Raw genomic sequence first — 10,115 nt, 5'->3', positions numbered from 1 at the left:
CTACATATTGACTGCTATTTAAGAGTTTTAGCATTTAGTTACATATGGATGTTAATAACATTCATAATACTCGTTTCTGGTTGTATGTTTTGTATCACAATGCAGGGTTCTTTGCATAGATTTCCGTGTTTTTGTACGTTAGAAACTCAAAGCACTAAATCCATGGTTTTGGTAATGTTATACTGTTTCTTTATAAAAGGTGTCTTGCATCCGTTTTAGCGTTTTGATATTAAAGAGTCTTAAAAACAATCAAAAGACACGTGATTTCCATGCTAGACGCTAAACGTTTTGGTGCTAACACGCTCAAAAACATTCAAAAGACGTTTCTCGTTATGTCATTTCGTTTCCCCATATAGAGTGTTTTGCATGCATTTTGGTCTTTTGGTACCTAACCACGTGAAAAGCACTGAAAATAAACATTTTTGTTAATGTTGTTTTGTTTTTCCATATAGAGTGCTATTCACGTTTTGTAGAGTTTTAGTACCTAAGAAGATAAAAAAATAAGACAGTTATGATTCGCGTTTATCGTAATGTCCTTTTTATTTCTCCATAAAGTGGAGAAATGCATTTTAGCATTTTGGTACCTAGTAATATAAAAAATCTTAAGCCAGTCATTTTTGGCAAAGTTGTTCCGTTACTCCATATAAAGTGCCATTTACGCATTTTAGCATTTTAGTATGTAAGATATTCAGAAACACTTATAAGACACAATTCTTGTAATGTTGTTTCGTTTCCCATATCTTTTTTTGCATACATTTTTGTACGTAAGCTGAAAAACACGCATTTTTGGTAATGTTATTCTGTTTCTCCATAAAGGGTGTCTTCCATGCATTTTAGCGTTTTGGTATGTAAGAAACTCAAAAACATTCAAAAGACACTAAAAAAGACATCTTTTCTATTCCAATATATGGTTCTTTCCATACCTTTTTACCATTTTAGTTCCTAAAACACTAAAAAAAAACCCCACTGAAAAGGCACGTTTTTGTTAATACCGTTTTATTTCCCCAATATATTGTGGTTTGCATGCATTTTGGCGTTTTCGTGTGTAACAAGCTTAAAAACACTGGAAATGCTTGTTTTTATTAACGTTATTCTGTTTCTCCATAAAGGGTGTTTTGCTTGCATATTAGCATTTTGGTACGTAAGAAGTTCAAGAAACATTCAAAAGACATGTTGTTTTGTATTTCCGTACTGGGTGATTTCTATGTATTTTTAGCGTTTTAGTGCTTACCACATCCACAAAAACACTCCAAAGACGCGTTTTTTTAGTAATGCAGACTCGTTTCCCCATATAGGGGGCTTTGAATGCAATTTGGTGTTTTAGTACTTAATAATAACACTGAAAATATACCCATGAGTAACACTCTATATCGAGAAATGCATGCATTTTGGCGTTTTTATACTTAATGAGCTGAAAAAACAACAACACTCATATTACTTGTTTTTAATAACGCTATTTTATTTTTCTATAAAGGGTGTTTTTTCATGCGTTTTAGCGTTTTGATACGTAAGAAACAGAAAACTCTGAAAAGAAACTTTCTTTTTTGTAATATTGTTCTGTATTCCTATGTAGGGTGCTATCCATACTTTTTAGCTTTTTGTTGCATAGCATGCTGATAAACACTCATATGACACGTTTCTGGAAAACTCGTGTGGTCTCCATGCATTTTGACGTTTTGGTCTAACAATGCGAAATACATCCCAAATACACGTTTTTTGGTAATATTCTAGTTCTTCATATGCAGTGCTATTGATTTTCTATATTTGTTTTGTTGCCTAAGAAACTCAAAAATTCTCATAATAAATGTTTCTCTTAAAGCAAAACACTCAAAGACACGTTTCTTGTCATGTTTTTTTTTTCTTTTTATTCCCCTATAATGTGCTTTCCATGCCTTTTAGCATTTTAGCTTAGCTTGCACAAAAACACTCAAAAGATACATTTAATAGAATGTTGTTTCGTTTCCCTTTCAGTGTATTTTGGCGTCTTGGTAGGTAACAACGTGAAAAAAAAAACTTTAAAATTACACGTTTTTTTTTAAAGGTTTTTCAGTTTCTCCATACAAAATGCTATTACTGCACTTTCATGTTTTGGTAACAAAAAAAAAAAAACCTGAAAAACGCTTATAATACACCTTTCTCATATTTTTTTTTTTTTTTTGTTCTTTGTCTTTTTGTTTTTTACTAAGAAACTCAGACACTTAAAATACTTGTTTTTATCATTATTCTCTTTCTCCTTAAAGGGTGTTTTGCATGTTTTTTTTTTCAGCGTTTTAGTGCCTAATGCGTTCATAAACACACAAAAGACGAGTTTTATAGAAATGTCTCCTTTTCCCATATAATGTTCTTTGCATGTATTTTGGCGTTTTGGTACCTAGCAATCTGAAATGCGCTCAAAACACATTTTTTTTTTTGTTAATGTTGTTGTTTCTCCATATAGAGTGTTATTCAGGTGTGTTAGTGTTTTGGAACCCAAGAAGGGCAAAAACACTCAAAATATACACGTTTTTCGTAATGTGGTTTCGTTTCCCCATATAGGGTACTTTGCATGCATTTTGACTTTTTTTTGTACGCAGCAAGCGCAAAAACACTCAAAATATTTGTTTTTGGTAGTTATTTTGTTTTCCATGCGTTTTGGCGTTTTATTACGGAAGTAGCTGAAAACACTGATAGAGACATTTTTGGTAATGTTATTCTGTTTCTCTATATAGAGTACTATTCATGCGTTTGATATTGAAGAAGCTCATAAACACTCATAATACTCGTTTCTCGTAATGTCTTTTCGTCTCCCCATATAGGGTACTTTACGTGCATTTTTGGTGTTTTTCTACGTAGGAAGCTGAAAATCACTTAAAATACTAGTTATTGGTAATGTTATTCTGTTTCTACATAAAGGGTGTTTTGCATGCGTTTTAGCGTTTATGTACGTAATAAGATAAAAAATACTTAAAAAAAACTCGTTTTTCGTGTTTTTTTTTTTTATTCCTATATAGGGTGATTTTCACGCTTTTTAGCGTTTTGGTGCCTACAACGCTGAAAAACACTCAAAAGACATATTTTTTGGTAATGTTTTGCTTCACCATATAGGAGGATTTACATGCATTTTGCCATTTTCATACCTAATAATGTGAAAACACTCAAAATACACTTTTTTTTTATATGGAGTATTTTTCATGTCTTTAAGCATTTTGGTATTTAAGAAGAAAAAAAAAAACTCACATAATACACATTTATTGTAATGTATTTCTCGTTTCCCCATATAGAGTACTTTGCGTACATTTTCGCATTTATCTTCGTAATAATCTCAAAAACTCAAAATACACGTTTTTGGTAAAGTTATACTGTTTCTCATTATAAAATGAGTGAAAAACACTAGTAATACACGTTTCTCGTAATGTTCTTTCGTTTCCCCATATAGGGTACTTACCATGCACTTTGGCGTTTTTGTACGTAAAAAGCTGAAAAACACTCATAATTTTCGTAATGTTATTTTCTTTCTCCATAAAGGGAGTCTTGTATATGTTATATTGTTTTGGTACGTAAGTAGCTTATAAACACTCAAAAGATACGTTTTTTGTAGTTGTTTTGTTTCCCCATACAGGGTGTTTTACATTTTCTTTTTCTAACGCTTTGGTGCTAGCATGCTCATAAAGACTCAAAAGACACGTTTATGTAAACCTCGTTTCCTTTCCCCATATAGGGTTAGAGTGCCTTTGATGCATTTTATCGTTTTAGTGCCTAACAATGTGAAATACAGTAAAAAAAAAAAAAATACACGTTTTTGTAATATTGTTCTGTTTCTGCATATATACTGCAATTCATGTCTTTTCACGTTTTGGTACCTAAGAAGCTCAAAAAAAACCCTCATCATCCACGTTTCTCATTTTTTTTTTTTCCTTTCCTGTATTTTGGCGTTTTTATAGGTAACATGCTCCAAATACTTTTTTTCGTAATGTTATTATGTTTATCCATAAAGTGTTTTGCATACTCTTTAGCGTTTTGGTACGTAAGCAGCTAAAAAGCACTTAAAAGATATATTTTTGGCTATGTTGTTTTCTTTTCCAATATATATATATATATATATATATATATATATATATATATATATATATATATATATATATATATATATATATATATATATATATATATATATATATATATATATATATATATATATATATATATATATTTTTTTTTTTTTTTTTTTTTTTTTTCTATGATTTTTTGTGTTTTCGTGCCTAGTATGAATATAAACACTGAAAAGTGTTTGTGAAAATCTCATTTCCTTCACACATTTAGAGCGGTTTGCGTGCATTTTGGCGTTTTGGTACATAACAATTTGAAATACGCTCAAAATACGTGTATTTGGAAATGTTCTCTTTCTTCATATATAGTGGAATTAATGCGTTTTTTGGTTTTTGGTAGAATGAAAGCTCAAAAAAGACTCATAAAACACGTTTCTCGTAATGTCTTTTCGTTTCCTCCACATAAGTTAACTTGCATGCTTTTCGGTGTTTTTCTACGTAGCAAGTTTAAAAAACACTTCGAAACAGATGTTTTTCTTAATGTTTTTTTTGTTTCTCCATATAGAGTGTTTTACATGTGTTTTAGCGATTTGGTACGTAAGCAGCTCAAAGACACTGGAAAGAAACTTTCGTAATTTTTTTTTTTTTCATATATGGGGCATTACACGCTTTTTTAGCGTTTTTTTTTTCTGGCTAGCATTCTCATAAATACTTAAAACACGTTTCTGGAAACCTCTTTTCCTTTCCCTGTATAGGGTGCTTTCCGTGTATTTTGGTGTTTTGGTACCTAACTATCAAATAAACTGAAAATAGACGTTCTTGGTAATATTGTTCTGTTTTTCCATATTGAGTGCTTTTTATGTGTTTTAGTGTTTTGTTACCTAAGTAGCTGAAAAAAAAAATCGCAAATCATATTAATCGTATTGTCTTTTCGTTTCGCGGTATTAGGTTCTTTGCATGTATTTTGGCGTTTTTCTAAGTAAAAGGCTAAGTAACAAGCTCTTTCCTCCATAAAGTTTGTTTTTCATGCTTTCTTAGCATTTTGGTACACACAAAGGACACGTATGTACTCGTAGTAATTTCGTTTTTCGTGTTTCCATATAGTGAGCTTTCCATACTTTTTAGCGTTTTAATGTTTAGCTCGCTCATTAAGAAAAAAACAAACATATTTCTCGAAATTTCGTTTTCTATCCCCATATAGGGTGCATTGCATCCATTTTGGTATTTGTCTATGTAACAAGATCGAAAACTCTGAAAATGTTGTTTTCTTTACCCATATTGGGTGATTTCTATGCTTTTTAACGTTCTGGTGCCTAGCACGACCATAAACACTCAAAAGACACGTTTCTGGAAATTTCGTTTCTTTTCCCCATATAGTGTGCTTTTCAGGCATTTCGGCATTTCGGTACCTAACAATCTTTCTCCATATAGAGTGTTATTCAAGCGTTTTAGCATTTTGATACCTAAGAAGATAAAAAATGCTCATAATACATGTTTCTCGTAATAAACTTTTCATATATATGGTACTTTCCATGGATATTGACATTCTTGTAATTAACAGTCTCAAAAACACTCATAATACTTGTTTTTTGGTAATGTCATTCTTTGACATAAAGAGCTCAAAAACACTCAAAAGACACATTTTCGGTAAAGATGTTGTTTTCTCATATAGGTTGTTATACATGAATTGTAGCGTTTTGATGCCTAACTCGCCCATAAACACTGAAAAGATACCTGTTTTTTTTTGGAAATAACTTTTTTTTTTCCTTTCCTATAGACTGGTTTGCAAGGATTTTGGTGTTTTGCTACCTAATAATATGAAATACACTCTTAATACACGTTTTTTGTTAATGTTATTTTTTCCTCCAAGTGGAGCGCTATTCACACGTAATAAGTTTTTGGTATCTAAGTAACTGAAAAACACTCATAATACGTATTTCTCGCAATGTCTTTTCGTTTCCCCATATAGAGTACTTTGCATGCATTTTGGCGTTTTGTACGTAACAAGCTGTAAACACTAAAAATACTTATTTTTGGTAATGTTATTCTCTTTCTCCGTAAAGGGTGTTGTGTACGTAAAGACCTGAAAACCTCTCAAAAGACATCTTTTTTGGGATGTTTTCCATTCATATATAGGGTGCTTTCCATGGCTTTTAGCTTTTTGGTACCTAATATGCACAAAACACTAAAAAAATACTCTTCTAGGAATGTCGTTTCGTTTCGCTATATGGGGAGCTTTTCTTGCATTTTAGCGATTTGGTGCCTAACATGTGAAAAAAAGCACTTATATTACATGTTTCTGATAATGTTGATGTGTTTCTCCATAATGAGTGATATTAACTCGTTTTCGCATTTAGTACCAAAAAAGAAAATCAAAAACACTCAAAGTACACATTTTTCATAATGTCTCTTTTTTTTTCTCATATAGGGTATTTAGCTCAAAAAGGTCCAAAATACTCAAAAGACCTGAGTTTTATAAAGTTGTTTTGTTCCCCTACTATACGGTGCTTTCCATGCTTTTTTTTTTTTTTTTAGCTTTTTAGCGCCTATGACGCTCATAAACTCTTAATAGAAAAGTTTCTGGACATGTCATTTATTTTTCCCATATATGGTGCTTTGCATGCATTTTGGCGTTTTGGTGCCTAAAAATGTGAAATACACTGAAAATACACGTTTTTTTTTATAATATTCTGTTTTTCCAAATAGAGAGCTATTCATGCATTTGAGCGCTTTAGTACCGAAGAATATGAAAAACACTCACTACATACATATACGTTTCTAGTAATGTCTAATAATTTTTTGCATTTTCTATGGTGGTTTGCATGCGTTTTTTCTTTTTTTCGTTTTGGTACGTAGGTAGCTGAAAACAATGAAATGTAACATATTTGGTAATAACTTGTTTTCCCATAAAGGGTGCTTTCAATGCTTTTTAGCATTTTAGTGCCTAGCACGCTCATAAACACCCAAAAACACGTTTCTGGAAATCTCGCTTAATTTCTCCATATGGGATGCTTTGAGTGTATTTTGGCGTTTTGTTACCTAAGAATGTGAAACACTCATACGTTTTTTGGTAAAGTAATACTGTTTTTTTTTTTTTTCATTAAGGGTCTTTTACACGCGTTTCAGCTTTTTAGTACGTAAGGAGCTCAAAAAACATTGAAAAGAAACGTTTTTGGTGATATTGTTTTGTTTTCCCATTGGGGATGCTTTCAATGTTTTTTTTTTTTTTTTTTTATCATTTTGGTTCATAGCAAGGTTATAAACGCTCAAAAGACACGTTAATGGAAATGTCGTTTCTTTTCCCTATGTAGGGTACTTTGCATGTATTTTGGCCTTTTGGTACCTAACAATGTGAAATACACTTAAAATACACGTTTTTGGTAATGTTGTTCTGTTTCTCCATATATAGTGCTATTTATGCCTTTTAGCTTTTTGGTAACTAAGATCAAAAACACTTATAACACACGTTTCTTTAAATGACTTTTCGTTTTCTCATATAGGGTAATTTCCATGCATTATGGCGTTATTGTATGTAAGATTCTCAAAAATCTTCAAAATACATCTTTTTTTTATTTCGTAATGTCTTTCTCCATGAAAAATGTTCTGCTTTCGATTCAATGTTTTGGTATGTATTCGTAAGTAGCTCAAAAACACTGAAAAGACATATTTTTGGTAATGTTTTCTTTTCCATTGTGCTTTTCATTCATCTTGGCTTTATGGTACCTAAAAATGTGAAATACACTCAGAATACACATTTTTGACAATGTTCTGTTTCTCCATATAGAGTGTTATTGTTGCATTTTAGCATTTTGGTATATATGAACCTCAAAAACACTCATAATACACATTTCTTGTAATGTATATTACCTTCCAAATATAGGATACTTTCCATCCATTTTTTTTTTTGCGTCTATGTACGTAACAAGCTCAAAAACACTCAAAATACTTATTTTTGTTAATGTTATTCGTTTTCTCCGTATACGGTATTATTAATACGATTTTGCGTTTTGGTACCAAATTACACTTACACTTACTTCGTAATGTCTTTTTCTTTCCCCAAACAGGGTACTTTGCATGCATTTTGGTGTAATGGAGAAAGTTTATGGAGAAAGTTCTTCTCCATAAAGTGTGCTTTGCATGCTTCACATTCTTAGGTACCAAAACGTATTTTTCAGCTGGTAACGTAGAGAAGCTTGAAAATTGTATACAAAATATGAGGAAACGAAAGGACATTACAAGGAACGTGATTATGAATATTTTTGAGCTTCTTAGGTACCTAAAAGCGAAAATAGTAATATCACTCTTTATGGAGAAAGAAAACATCAACAAAAACGTGTTATTGGAGTGTTTTTTACATTTTCTAAGTACCAAAACGTCAAAATGCTTGCCAAGCCCCTGATTTGCATGTTAGAAACTAAAACGATGAAGAAAAAAAATGGAAAGCATCCTATATGGAAAAGAAAAAAAAACTTTATTATGAAAAATAACATTACCAAAAACAAGTATTTTGACTCTTTTTGAGCTTGATACGTAGAAAAATTTCAAAATGCTTGCAAAGACAAAGATATTATCAGAATCTTGTTTTATGAAAATTTTTCAGATTCTTAGGAACCAAAATGCTAAAACGCATGAATAGTACTATATATCGAGAAAAAGAACAACTTAACGAAAGACATGTATTTTTAGCATTTTAGGGTGTTTTCCATGGTTTTTAACATTTTGGTGATAAATACCCTAAAAAAAAACTCCCAAAAGACATCTTTCTGATAAAGTTATATATATATATATATATATATATATATATATATATATATATATATATATATATATATATATATATATATATATATATATATATATATATATATATATATATATATATATATATATATATATATATATATATATATATATATATATATATATATATATATATATATATATATATATATATATATATATATATATATATATATATATATATATATATATATATATATATATATATATATATATATATATATATATATATATATATATATATATATATATATATATATATATATATATATATATATATATATATATATATATATATATATATATATATATATATATATATATATATATGATAAGATTTTCACAGTTTTGGGAACTAACACACACAAAAACATCTAAAAGATACGTTTCTGGTTATGACGTTTCGTTTCCCATTATAGAAAGCTTTGCGTGCATTTTGGCGTTTTCGTACCTAACAATATGTTAAACACTCAAAATAAACGTTTCTGGTAATATTGCTCAGTTTTTCCATATATAGTGCTATTCACGCGTTTTACAGTTTTGCTACCTAAGGTCAAAAGCACTCACAAAATACGTTTCTCGTAATATCCATTCGTTTCCCCATAGAGGGTGCTTTGCATGCATTTTGGCGTTTTGGTACTCTACAATTAAAAGATATGTAAAATAATTTTCTTTCACCATATTGGGAATTTACATGCATTTTTTTTTTCTGTTTCTACACCTAACAAACTCAAAAATGCTTAAGATACAAATTTTCACTAATGTTATTGTTTTTTTTTTCTTTAAACATGTTTGGATACGTTTTAGCTATTTTGTACGTAAGAATCTTTTCCTAAATATCTTTTCCTAAAACGTATATTTTGAATGTTACGTACAAAAAATGATAAAATGCATGCAAAGCACTCTATATGGGAAAAAGAAAACAAGAAACTTGTATTATAAGAGCTTTTGAGCTTCTTAGTTACCAAAATGGTGAAACGCATGAATAGCAATTTATATCGAGAAACAACAATACAAAAAACGAGTATTTGAAAATGCTTGCAAAGCCGACCATATGAGGAAAAACAAACAACTTTACAAAAAACGTGTCTTTTCAGTGTTTTGATCTACTTACCAAAACGCTAAAAAAACATACAAATCACACTTTATGGAGAAACGGAGTAACAATAAAAAAAAACAATTATTTTTTAGTTTTTTTTTCTGCTTTTTACGTACAACAACGCCAAAATGCATCCAAAGTATAAGAGGAAAGAAAAAACAATACGAGAAACGTGTATTAAGGGTGTTTTG

This window comes from Scylla paramamosain, chromosome 16 (genome assembly GCF_035594125.1).
Source record: "Scylla paramamosain isolate STU-SP2022 chromosome 16, ASM3559412v1, whole genome shotgun sequence".
Taxonomy (NCBI): domain Eukaryota; kingdom Metazoa; phylum Arthropoda; class Malacostraca; order Decapoda; family Portunidae; genus Scylla; species Scylla paramamosain.
This window is presented reverse-complemented; position numbering follows the sequence as displayed.